The 12,779-nt window shown below is 42.5% G+C and overlaps 1 long non-coding RNA gene across 1 annotated transcript in view; it reads left to right on the top strand.

The window, feature by feature from the left end:
- Positions 1 to 12,779, top strand: part of LOC123001739 (uncharacterized) — a 44,045-nt gene that overhangs the window by 992 nt on the left and 30,274 nt on the right. The gene's annotated exons all lie outside the window — the stretch shown is intronic.

Here is a 12,779-nt window from a genome sequence, read left to right as displayed (position 1 = left end):
TTCCAAAAAGTCATATACTCAGTATTATGAAAGGCCTGGCCAGATATGTCCGTTGAGGCTCGTACTCCTTAATACTTCAGTCCTGTTACCTAGTCTGGAACAGGACGAGCTAAAAGTACCGTTAAACCCGGCACCGGGCTCAGGAATGTTTTGGTCTTGCATGCAAGCGAGTTGAGGACACATGGTCAAACATTTATTGACAGTCATAAAACTGACACTCTCTTTAGGGCGGATTAGGTGGTACTCAGAGGGCATCGATTCCTTTGGACTAGAGGCATAATGTGTAAGCGGTTCCTTGATCTTGTTGCTCCGATGTTGCTTTTCATCGTGGGTCACTACTGCGAACCCTAGTACTGCTAGGTGGATATTACCACCTGTAGAATATCACTGGCAGCATGCTTTGGGTGGTGGCCGTGAGGGTGGTCGGGGAGTCGTGACAGCCCTGCATTTTTAAAATTAGAGACAAGCCCAGGATTTGGAACTGTGTACAAAATCCTGGCTAGAGCTCCTCGCGAGTGATTATATTAAGATGAATGTGACAGTCACAAAGGAGTGTGTTCACAGTCCAGATCACACCTGTGATTCTGGTTTAGAAAGCTCTGACATACTCATTCTACTTTCGCCAAGTTATGTTTTTAATGTACGGTATTTGGTAGAAAACAAATGTTTCGACATTTTAGGTCTCGTGACAGAAAATAAGATGCTAAAATTTGAGGCAGGCTATTGATTTGTGGAGAGGCAGCGTGTTTTAGTAGAAAGATAATGGGCTTTGGAGCCACTTACTAGTTATATAACTTAAATCGTTAAAAGCCGGTTTTCTCATCTGTTCAGTGGGAACTGACATTGCAATGCCCATAACACAAGGTCATGATGAAAAGAGGCAATAAGAAATGTGAAGTGCGGGCATATAGCATAGCAGGTGCTCAATAAGTGGAAGCTATTTATGATTCTGTTTATTTGTGTGACTGTGCTTTGTAGGTCTGTGTGGTCCGGTCTGACTCCCAGCCTCAGACCTTCCCTATTGCCCTTGGATGTCCACTTGCTGCGGTAGTTTAACTCTGTCCCAGAGTAGGAGCACCGTCATGTCCTGGTTCTTAGGGATTCTAGAATCCTGACTCACAAGTTCAAGGTAATAACATAAAGTCAGCTCTGCTGCTCATCCCACTCCCATCTCAACTGTTATCGGCTCCTGGCTGGTTCCTAAGTCTGAGCTTTCCTGTCCTTCCCTTGGAGGTTAGACTGAGCTAGCCCCAGAGCCAGACTGCTCTTGCCAATCACCACCCCCTTTCTCGTGCTTTTACAGTGGCCCAGGCAGCTAGTTGTGACAAAATGGGCCTGGATAGTTGGGTTGAGTGGTGGCCCCTCAAAAAAAAAAAAAAAAAAAAAAAAAAAAAAAAAAAAAAAGGCGTGTCTTTATCCTTATCCCTAGAAGCTGTAGTGTGAACTTATTTGGGAAAAGGATCATTGCAGATGTAACTAAGAAGAGAATCTCAAGATACGATCCTTCTGAATTACCTGGGTGAGCCCTAAATCCAATGACAAATACCCTTATAAGAGACACCCAGAGGAAAGACACAGAGGAGGAGAGGCTTTGTGAAGGTGGAGGCAGAGGTTGGAATGAGCAGCTGAAAGCCAAGAAATGCCAACAGCCACCAGAAGCCAGAAGAGGCAAGGAGTAGAATCTTCCATAGAGCCTCTGGAGGGAGCAGAGCCCTGCCAACCTCTAGATGTAGGACTTCTGGCCTCGAGACCTGTGATAGAGTACATTTCTGTTGTTTGGAGTTTCCCAGTTTGCGGTAATTTACTATGGCAGCCCTGGGGGACTAATTCATCTGTTAGCCTGCCTACCCGAATCTCAAACCTCTTCTCTGCTACTCACCTTGGTTTGTGCTGCTGCCAAGAGACCATTCCTTGCTGGACACCAATGACACTAATTGTCAGCTCGGGCTAGAGCCCCTGTGGAAGACTTTTCAAAGTATGACTTGTTGCAGACTTATCCAAGGAGTTTGTAGAAATGCACATTCCTGAGCTGTCCCCAGTCCTAATGAGTCGGAATCCTTTGAGGCAGGGCCCGAGAATCTTATTTAACAAGTCCCTCCAGGTGATTTCTTCAAGCACTAGAGGAAGAGCCAGAGTCAGCTGCATGACTTTGGACTTCTTCCCATCATTTCCTATTCTAGCTACAGCTGGTGGTGCAACTCCTGGGCCTAAATGCCTTGATGGGCGTCTCTCATCCTCCTGCCCCTTCTCATCCTGCTGGTTAACATAACAAGCTCTGCATTCCTGTTCACCCACGTACACACACACACACACACACACACACACACACACACACACTATATGTATAAAGCTGGATGTTATAATCTTCTCTAAAAGTCTTCATTTTCAATTTCAAAATACAATTTTGCCAACGTCCATCAGCCCAATATACATAATTCCCAAGAAACAGGACTATTAAACAGTTTTGTGGCAATTCAATATTAAATCTTCAGATAGAAAAACTGTAGGTTCAGGAAACTAAAGAGACTGCTCATAAACCCAGAGAGTCCTTGGAGCAGTGAAAGTTTAAATTGTGCCTCTAATCCCAGTTCAGCCAAGTCTGGTTTTTAGCTTTAAAATGGGAGGGTCTGGAGAAGACTAGTTTAAGAATTTAAGGCTTTTGTAGTGCAATTCAATTAGTTGCCCGCGTAGAAATAACATTCTCTGTTTTATCTTCCTGGTTAGGAAGAGCATGTCCTTAAGCCATTAGCACATCACATGCTAATAACAAAATCTCTAGGTGCTTATCCTAGAAAATTGACCATTATAGTTATTATAGATGGTGGTTTAGATACCAGCGTAGTTTTGTCTTCAGCTCTTTGTCCAGGAAGGTACTGTTTGGATAGAGCTCTTGCGGTTTTTATTTATTTATTTATTTAAAAGATTTTTTTTTTTTTTAATGATTTTTTATTATATTATGTTAGTCACCATACAGTACATCCCCGGTTTCCGATGTAAGGCTCGATGATTCATTAGTTGCGTATAACACCCAGTGCACCATGCAATACGTGCCCTCCTTACTACCCATCACCAGTCTACCCCATTCCCCCACCCCCCTCCCTTCTGAGGCCCTCAGTTTGTTTCTCATAGTCCATAGTCTCTCATGTTTCATTCCCCCTTCTGATTACCCCCCTTTCTTTATCCCTTTCTTCTCCTACCGATCTTCCTAGTTCTTATGTTCCATATATGAGAGAAATCATATGATAGTTGTCTTTCTCTGCTTGACTTATTTCACTTAGCATTATCTCCTCCAGTGCCGTCCATGTTGCAGCAAATGTTGAGAACTCGTTCTTTCTGATAGCTGAGTAATATTCCATTGTATATATGGACCACAACTTCTTAATCCAGTCATCTGTTGAAGGGCATCTCGGCTCCTTCCACGATTTAGCTATTGTGGACATTGCTGCTATGAACATTGGGGTGCATATGGCCCTTCTCTTCACTACGTCTGTATCTTTGGAGTAAACACCCGATAGTGCAATGGCTGGATCATAGGGTAGCTCAATTTTTAACTTTTTAAGGGACCTCCACACTGTTTTCCAGAGTGGCTGTACCAACTTGCATTCCCACCAACAATGCAGGAGGGATCCCCTTTCTCCACATCCTCTCCAACAATTGTTGTTTCTTGCCTTGTCTATTTTTGCCATTCTAACTGGCGTAAGGTGGTATCTCAGTGTGGTTTTGATTTGAATTTCCTTGATGGCTAATGATTTTGAACATTTTTTCATGTGTCTGTTAGCCATTTGTATGTCTTCATTGGAAAAGTGTCTGTTCATATCTTCTGCCCATTTTTTGATTTGTTTATTTGTTTCTCGTGTATTGAGTTTGAGAAGTTCTTTGTAGATCTTGGATACCAGTCCTTTATCTGTAGTGTCATTTGCAAATATATTCTCCCATTCCGTGGGCTGCCTCTTAGTTTTTCTGACTGTTTCCTTGGCTGTGCAGAAACTTTTAATCTTGATGAAGTCCCATAAATTCATTTTATCTTTGGTTTCTCTTGCCTTTGGGGATGTGCCATGAAAAAGGTTGCTTTGGCCGATGTCGTAGAGGTTGCTGCCTACGTTCTCCTCTAGAATTTTGAAGGATTCCTGTCTCACATCGAGGTCTTTCATCCATTTGGAGTTTATTTTTGTGTATGGTGTGAGATAGTGGTCAAGTTTCATTCTTTTGCATGTAGCTATCCAATTTTCCCAGCATTCGAGAGACAGAGAGAGACAGTGAGAGTGGGGAGGGGCAGAGGGAGAGGGAGAAAGAAGCAGAAGCAGACTCTGCACTGAGTGCAGTGCCCGACTCCTGGGCTCGATCCCAGAACCGGAAGATCACGACCTCAGATGAAACCAAGAGTCAGATGCTTGATGGATTCAGCCACCCAGGTGCCCCTAGAGTTCTTGTGTTTTTAAATAGACCTAGGATGGGGCACCTGGGTGGCTCAGTGGGTTAAGCATTTGCCTTCTGCTCAGTTTGTGATCCCAGCGGATCCTTGGGATCCCCGGTCAGCGGGGAGCCTGCCTCTCCCTCTCCTTCCGCCCCTCCCCCTACTCATGCTCCCCCCCCCCCCCCGGCAAATAAATAAATAAAATAAATAAATCTAGGATGAACTTCTGGCACAGAGCATGGCTCTCAGTCACTTCTAGTGAATCTGCATGTCTGATTGGAGTCCAGGAATGTGCCTTATTATAAACAGGGTACTTGTGATGCAGACAGTCCACAGAATCCACCTCGAGAAACACCCACAGGCATCCATCCGTGACCTAGCAACCTCTGCCTTATACACTGGCTTCTTAGGCAACTGTGACACCGACCGAAGTCCCTTTTGTATGCTCCATCCTGATCACAGCCCCCTGCCTCCCACCAAAAGTTAACCATTGGCCTGATATTTTTAGTCTTCACTTCCTTGTATGTTTTTATAAAGTTTAATCACCCAAATATGCATCTTTAGAAATTATAGTTTCATCTTGCCCATTTAAAGAAAATGTTGATATGCCTTATAAGTCTCTTTAAATCTATGGTTCCTCATCCATCCTTTTATTTTCTTACGATTTATGTCGAAGCAGGGAGTGGGTTGAATGGTGGCCCCTTCTACAAGATGTGTCCCCTGGGACCTTTGATTTTGACCTTTGACTTTATTTAGAAAAATGGTCTTTGCAGAATTATTAAGGTAAGGATCTCAAGATGAGATGGCCTTGGATTAGGATGAGCCCTAAATCCAATGTCAGTTATTTTGTAAGAGAAGAGAAGAGAAACGTAGAGGAGATACGGGGGCAGAGGCAGAGAGTGAAATGATGTGTCCACAAACGAAGGCACACCAAGGACTGCCCACAGTCACCAGAAGCTGGGAGAGGGACATGGGGTAAATGCTCCGTCAGGAGCCTCCAGAAGGAAACAACCCTGCCGCCATCTTGATTTCAGACTCTGGCCTCTGGAACTGGGAGAGAATAAATTTCAGTTGTTTTAAGCCTTCTCGTTTGTGGTCCTTTGTTATAACAGCTCCAGGAACTCATTCAAAGACTTTGGGCCTTTTAACCTCATGGCCGGAATTTGGCAGAATGCACAGCCATGGTGCAGTTCACCATGCTGCTCTGTCTCCCGCATTTCCTGCAGATTTTGCGGCTCCATCCACAGTAGGGGCCAGACTCAGGTTTGATTCGTTTGGCAAACCTGAGGCATGCAATGCCACTTTGTCCCTTGTTCTGTGACCTTAAAATCATTCACGCTCCTTATTTTCTTTTTCCCATGATTTTTGTCCTCAATACTTTTCTGTATGTGAAATTTGTTTTCTTGGACTTGAGTGAGAAGGGTTCAGATAAGCTTGTCTGTCTTCACAGAGCTCCATCTTCCATTGTTGTCCTGAGGGTGGAGGCTTATTTTCTGAGATTTCCTTGTTGTGTCCCCTCCACCCCTATCTCAGTCTAGTGTGGACCTTCCCTTTCCTTCTTCTGCCTTGTCCCTGTCCTGGTCAGTTTTTGTTTTTGTTTTTTTCTTTTTTCAGAGAGAGAGCGCATGTAAGCAGGGTGGGAAGGGGTGTGGGAGAGAGAATTTTAAGCAAGCTCTTCGCCCAGTGCAGAGCCCAACTTGGGGCTCAGTCTCATGACCCTGAGATCATGACCTAACCTAAAATCAAGACTTGGATGCTTAACCGACTGAGCCACTCAGGCGCCCCCTTCCTGGTCAGTTTTGATTCCGTCCTAGCACTTCCTGCTTGGTGTCTCCCCATCTTAAAAGGGAACTCTGAGGCTTTTCAGAAGCAGAGGCTAGGCTGTTTCTGTGCCTCCAGACCATCCATCCTACCACTGTCCTTGCTCTCACTTACTCCTCGGGGGTAGAAGCCCCCACAGTTTCAGCTGTCATTTCCACATCACTCTGCTCACAGCTCTGTGAAGCTCTGTGAGCTCTTTGGGAGTTCTCCTGTTCACAGGTCCAACAGACACTACCCTATTCTTTCTTCCTCCCTTCCCCCATCTATCTTTCTTTCTTTCTTTCTTTCTTTCTTTCTTTCTTTCTTTCTCTCTCTCCCTTTCTTTCTTTCTTTCTTTCTTTTTCTTTATTTCTTTCTTTCTTTCCCCCTCTCTCTTTCCTTTTCTTTCTTTCTTTCTTTCTTTCTTTCTTTCTTTCTTTCTTTCTTTCTTTCTTTCTTTCTCAGACACAGGTGCTGATACCACACAGCTCTTATGGCAATTGGTCTGTTCCCTCTCATTTGTATTTTGGGACTCATGGGGTTACTCTGTCACCAAATTTTGTCATAAACATTGCTCATGGGTTTCTGGTTTTCCTATCTAGATGTCCTTTCTGGTTTCATACGGGGGTAAGGAGAGATTGAAGAACAGTGCTCCCTCATCACCATCTTCAATTTACCTTTCCTTTTTTTTTTAAGTTTATATTCCAGTTTTAGTTAACATACAGTGTTATAATACTTTCAGCTATACAATATAATGATTCAACAAAACCCATCACCCATTTCACCCACCCCCCCACCCCTCTGGTAACCACCAGTTTGTTCTCTATGATTCAGAGTCTGTTTCTTAATTTGTCTATTTCCTCTTTGCTCATGTTGTTTCTTAAATTCCACGTATGAATGCAATCAGAGGGTATTTGTCTTTCTCTCACCAACTTATTCTGCTTAGCATTATACTCTCTAGCTCCATCCATGTTGTTGCAAAAGGCAAAATTTCGTTCTTTTTTATGGCTGAATAATATTATCTCTCTCTCTCTCTCTCTATATATATATATATACTGCATCTTTTTTTAAAGATTTATTTATTTATTTTAGAGAGAGAGAGAGAGAGAGAGAGTGTGAGCAGGGAGAGGGGCAGTGGGAGAGCAAAAGAAGTAGACTCCCTGCTGAGCACAGAGCCCGACACAGAGTCTGTCTCTCGATCTGGAGATCATGACCCGAGCGGAAATCAGGAGTCGGATGCTAAATTGACTGAGCCACCCAGGCACCCCCATACCACATCCTCTTTATCCATTCATGTATCAGTGGACACTCGGGCTGCTTCCATAGTTTGGCTATTGTGGATGATGCTGCTATTAACATAGGGGTGCATGTATCACTTTGAATTAGTTTTTTTGATAGTCTTTGGGTAAATATCCTTAGCTTTCCCTTTAATCAAATTTATTTTGAATCCACCACGTTGGACTGTCATGAAAACAATGCCATGCAGCCACACATTTCCATAAGCATGAAGGGAAAGGAACGTTAGAGCTATTTCCTTTCCAGGTTATCTGATAGAACTTGAAAAAACAAGCTGAGGAAGAGAAGTGGAGTCAAGAAACTTAATTTTATTTTAGGCAGTGACTCCAGTGAGATCTAGAGTAGGAGGAAGCAGAGGAACACAGCTACCTTTCTACACTTGGTAGCCTGGTTGTACCTCTTTCTTGTGGGTTTTAAATAGGGAACGTTGTTGGCAGTGCATCACAAATGGGTCTGTGGGCAGAAAATGACGTTTTCTTTTCCACCTTGGTTTCCTTGACAGCATTCCCTCTCGTTTCCCATTCTACCCTCCTGACTTTCCAGAACTCTGTGATGGCTTCCTTCTCTTCATTCTTCTCTTAAAAATCTCTTTTCAACTTTCTCCTCCTCCTATTCTATACATTCTCCCTAGACAATATTTTTTAAATAATTATTATAATAAAATATATACAACATAATATTTATTGTTTTAACCACTTGTAAGTGTACAATTCAGTGACATCAAATACATACCATGTTGTGTAACCATCACCACTATCTATACCCAAAGCTTTTTAATTATCGCCAACAGAAACTCTGTACCCGCTAAATAATAACTCCCCATCCCCCACATCTCCCAGTGCCTGGTAATCCCCAGGGTCTTTGTGAATTTGACTACTCTAGGTACCTCATATAAGTGGAATTCTATAATGTTTGTCCTGGGTCTGGCCTGTTGCACTTAGTGTAATGTTTTCAAAGTCCATCTGTCTTGTATGAGATAGCAAAAGCTCATTCCTTTTCGTAGGCTGAATAACATTCCATTGGATGTATAGACCATATTTTGTTTATCCATTCATCTATTGATGGACTCTTGGGTTGCTTCTACCTTTTAGATATGGTAAATAACGTTGCCATGACCTGAGTCTACAAATATCTGTTCGGGTCCCTGCTTTTAGTTCTTTGGGATACATAACTAGTAGTGGAATTTCTGAGTCTTATGGTCATTCTATGTTTAACTTTTTGGGAGGCTTCCTGGACAGTCTTGACTTTAACTGTAACTTCAGCTTCAGACTAGATGGTGTTGTCCAATAGAAGCTGCTACAAGGATGGAAATGGTCTATGCTTCTGTACTCTCAGATACGGTAGCCATCAGCTACATATGGCTAATGATCACATGACATGTAGCTAGTGTGATGAATGAACTGCCTTTTCAAGATTTATTTATTTGTTTTGCAACGCAGTATTATTAACCGTAGTCACTGTGCCCTACGTTGCATCCTCATGACTTGTTTATTTTATACCTGAAATTTGTACCTTTGGACCCCCTTCACCCATTTAGTTAATTTAAATTCAAATTTATTTTTATTTTTTATTTATTTTTATTTATTTATTATTATTTTTTAAGTAGGCTCCACACCCAGCATGGAGCCCAATGCAGGGCTTGAACTCACGACCCTGAGATCAAGACCTGAGCTAAGATCAAGAGTCAGACGCTGAACCCATTGAGCCACCCAGGTGCCCCTAAATCCAAATTTAAATAGCCGTGCATGGGCTAGTGAATCAGATAAGATATACTTGCAGGCTGTGGCTTTTCCCAATTCTCTATCTCCAGCTTGGCCATTTTTCCCAAGTTTCAAGCATGAAACTTTCACTGTAGTTCCACTAACATATCCTCAATTCACATGGTCTTTACCTCTTTTGTGAGCTCTTGCTGCAGACTCCAAATTTATTTCTTAATGTGAAATCGGCATCAAACTCCAGTCAGTTCTACTGCCAAGATGATCTTGTCTCCTCTATCTCAGACACTTTAATTGGATCTAGACTACCTACATGGGCAATGAGATCTAAGTGAAGTTTCTAGAATGTCAATCCAACCAACTTTGTCTTTCTGAGGCTCCCCATGACCTGAGGGATTAAGCAAGACTGAATTTCTTGTCTCAGCCTACAGGGTCTCAGGTTCTCTCTCTAGTCTCACCTCACATCATTTTCCCACAGGTGACAACACTCCAGCCACACCACACCACCTGGAGTGCCTCAGATGCTCTCTCCCACTTCCATGAGGGCTACAGCTGTCTGCTTAGGAATGCCTGTCCCTTTCTGTCAAAGTTGTACACTGTTACTCACCTCTGAAGACTCAGCTCAGGGAACACCTCCTCTGCGTAGCCTCCTTAGAGCCAATGTTTTCATTCATCCAATAAATGTTGATTGAGCACCTACTTTGTGCCAGACTCCAATTTAGAGACTGTGGCTGTAAGTGAGAAACGGGTAGACTTAAAGGTATCTTCTCCAGGCTTGAAGGTAGAGGCTAGCTGATAGGGAATAATAACGGTAGAATTATAATTATATATAATGATAGTACATAACAAGTCTGCGATGTGAGGCAATACATGGTGCTATCAAAACACCACAGAAGGACACCTCACCTGGGCTTAGGGGAGAATTCAGGGAAGGCTTCCTGGAGGAGAACATAGAGGAATGAGTAGGAATTATTTAGGAAATATAGAATGGGAGTGGGGAACATGAATGTATGGCTTCTCGAAGGAACTGGAAGTGGTTCAGCAGGGGATTGTGGAGGACCTTTATAGACCAGGATCAAGACATTTGGAGTGTATCCTGAGGGCGATGAGAAGTCATTGAGGCAATGTGTGACATGATAAGATCTGGTCTAAGAAGGACTCCTCTGGCTGCAGTATGGGGAATGTATTGGAGGAACCAGGACAATGGGAATGATCTAGGTCAGCGAACCATGGCTCCAGGTCAAATCTGGCCCATAGTCTGTTTTTATACACCCTGCAATTGAAGAATGATTTTTAGCTTTTTATATTTTTGAATGGTCGAAAATTTTCAAAAGAATATATCCAATGACACATGAAAAATTAAATGGAATTCAAAGTTCAGTTTTTGTTAATAAAGTTTTATTAGAGCATCACTAAGCGCATTTGTTTTCATACTGTCTATGCCTGCTTTGGGGCTCCAAGGGCAGAGTTGAGTAGTTGCAACACAGTTTAACCCACAAAGCTGGAAAGATTTGTCTGGCCCTTCACAGAAAAGGTTGGCCAACCTCTGATCCAAGTGAGACATAGTAGTGAATTAGACCAGACAACCCAGGCAGATCGAGACGTCTCCTCTTTTCCATAGCATGTAACTTAAAATGATAATCTATTGATTTCTTATTTTCTTTTTTTTTCCCTTCCACTAAACTGTGAACATCTTGAGAGTAGATATTTTTTCTTCATTTAACTTTGTCTTTGGTACTTAGCCCACTGTACTTGCTTGGTAAATGTTTGCTGGAGAGATAGATGTATGTGGATTTACACGGGTGTGACGCTCTCGTGTAGACATACAGAAAGCATCTGCTGCTGTCGTTTGCTGACCCCTATTCCTCACTGCCAGGAACCATGTGATTTCGTTGCAACTGAGCCCTTTTACCCCCACTCTAGGGGGAGGAATGTGATCCAGGCCTGTCGAGTAAGTCTTTTTTAGGTCTTCGCTTTTATTACTTGGAAACTCATAGGGCCATGTTTCCCTTCATTTAGTATTGCCTAGAGTTGACCTTAACCTTCATCCTGTCCCAAACTGGTGGGATATCCATGAGGAAAAGTGAAAGTTTATCCCTCCGGCTACTTACTAGCTCTGTTCTTGTATGGTTTGCATGCACACACGTGGAACGTAATGTCAAGGGTGAGCGGGTGGATTAGAGTGTCCTGTGTGCTCTTTGGAATGCCCTTGGGTGGAGAAGGAGTGCTAAGAGAAGCAAACAGGGAAAGGAAAAGAAGAGCAAATGCAAAAAGTGCAAGGCAAGTGGAGGAAAAGAGAGAGGTACAATGTAGACCTGTGGCAGGGCTATGGACAATTGCCTCAAATGCCATTTATTTGCACATGTGAAATCTAAGAGGAGCGGTAGGTCCTCTGGAAGGAGTATTCATATTTTTAAGACATTGGGTATGATTTACGAGATATAAAAATATCTTAGTTTGTGAGCACTTTACAGATGATGAAGCCTTCTGCTTTTACATTAAAATATTTTAATTTTACGAGTAGTATATGGATACATTCTTGTTCAAAGTTTAACAAATATTTTATATATATAAAATATACATTCACAATAAACAGTGAGGCTATGTAGTTCCACCCTGTGTAATACGTAGGTGTTTTTACCCTCTCTAACACAGAAGACGACAGATGTATCATCTCGAGTCAGATGGCAAAGCTGAATTTCTCAGATGTTCATACTCTTGATTCTGTGATCTTTCTACCTGCCCTGACCCTCTAAAGGGGAGCCCAGTGGCCTATAGACACAGCTCTGAAAATGGAACATGAGTCTAACCTGAGTAGCCAGCTTCTCCTGAGAGCAATACCTGGTTTCCAAGTCATTCTCAAGTAAAATCACAGATCCCAAATGTTATGGGTTGAATTGTGTCCCCCTAAAAAAGACACGTCCAAGTTCTAAGCCCTGACATGTCAGAATGTGACTCCATTTGGAAATAGGGTCATTGCAGATATAATTAATTAAATTAGATGAGGTCATACAGGAGGAGAGTGAGCCCTTAATTCAATATGACCAGTGTCTTTTTAAGAAGATGGCCATATGAAGACACAGAGACATGGGGAAAATGTTCCTGTGGTGATGAGGGCAGAGATTGGGGTGTGTAGCTACGAGCCAAGGAATGCCAAAGATTGCCAGCCGACTACCAGAAGGTAGAAGAGACAATGAAGGATTTCCCTACTGTTTTAAAGAGGAGCACAGTCCCAACACCATCTTGATTTCAGACTTCCAGCCTCCAAAACTGGGAGACAACACATTTCTGTTGTTTTTAAGGTGCAAAGTTACAGCAGCCGTAGACACCACTACACCAGGTAAATTCTACATAACAGAGGGAAAAGCCTTTGCTAACAACCTAGTCATAAAAAGTGATCCTATGCTTTTGGTCTGGGTGACATTTTCTGTTTATATCTTAAGTCGCTCAAAACAAAGCAGAAGCTCAGAAAATGCCAGAAATATTATGATTTTTATCTTTCAGTTACTCAATGAGGATTTAAGAGGTCAAAGAAAAAGAATATGTCCTTGGTT

The sequence above is a fragment of the Ursus arctos genome, unplaced genomic scaffold (assembly GCF_023065955.2).
Source record: "Ursus arctos isolate Adak ecotype North America unplaced genomic scaffold, UrsArc2.0 scaffold_31, whole genome shotgun sequence".
Taxonomy (NCBI): Eukaryota; Metazoa; Chordata; class Mammalia; order Carnivora; family Ursidae; genus Ursus; species Ursus arctos.
This window is presented reverse-complemented; position numbering and strand designations above follow the sequence as displayed.